This window comes from Epinephelus moara, chromosome 16 (genome assembly GCF_006386435.1).
Source record: "Epinephelus moara isolate mb chromosome 16, YSFRI_EMoa_1.0, whole genome shotgun sequence".
In the NCBI taxonomy this organism is placed as follows: domain Eukaryota; kingdom Metazoa; phylum Chordata; class Actinopteri; order Perciformes; family Serranidae; genus Epinephelus; species Epinephelus moara.
Genome location: NC_065521.1, coordinates 6,761,752 through 6,762,499, shown reverse-complemented (window position 1 = coordinate 6,762,499; position 748 = coordinate 6,761,752).

Sequence of the window (748 nt, the reverse complement as noted above, 5' to 3'; positions counted from 1 at the left end):
AGCAGATCAGGAGCCAGAGCCTTCAGCTATCAGGCTCCTCTCCTGTGGAATCATCTTCCTGTTGCGGTCCGGGAGGCAGACACCGTCTCCACATTTAAGACTAGACTTAAGACTTTCCTCTTTGATAAAGCTTATAGTTAGGGACGGCTCAGGCTTGCCTTGTACCAGCCCCTAGTTAGGCTGACGTAGGCCTAGTCTGCTGGGCGACCTCCTATAATACACCGGGCACCTTCTCTCCTTCTCTCTCTCTCTCTCTCTCTCTCTCTCTCTCTCTCTCTCTCTCTCTCTGTCTCTCTCTTTCATGTCCTGTTACTGCATCTTGCTAACCCGGCCGTACTGCATGTCACTAACCCAGCTTCTTCTCCGGAGCCTTTGTGCTCCACTGTCTCTCAGATTAACTCATATCGCAGCGGTGCCTGGACAGCGTGACGTGTGTGGTTGTGCTGCTGCCGTGGTCCTGCCAGATGCCTCCTGCTGCTGCTGCCATCATTAGTCATTAGTCATACTTCTACTGTTATTATACACATATGATTATTGATCACATACATATACTATCAGATATTTATATTTACTTTCAACATATTGTACCACAATAGCCAGAATCATAATTATAATATTATTACTTTCATTAATGTTGTTGTAAGCTACTGTCATTACCGTCTGTCCTGCATCTCTCTCTGTCTCTGTCTCTCTCTCTGTTTCTCTTTCTGTCTCATTGTGTCATACGGATTACTGTTAATTTATTATG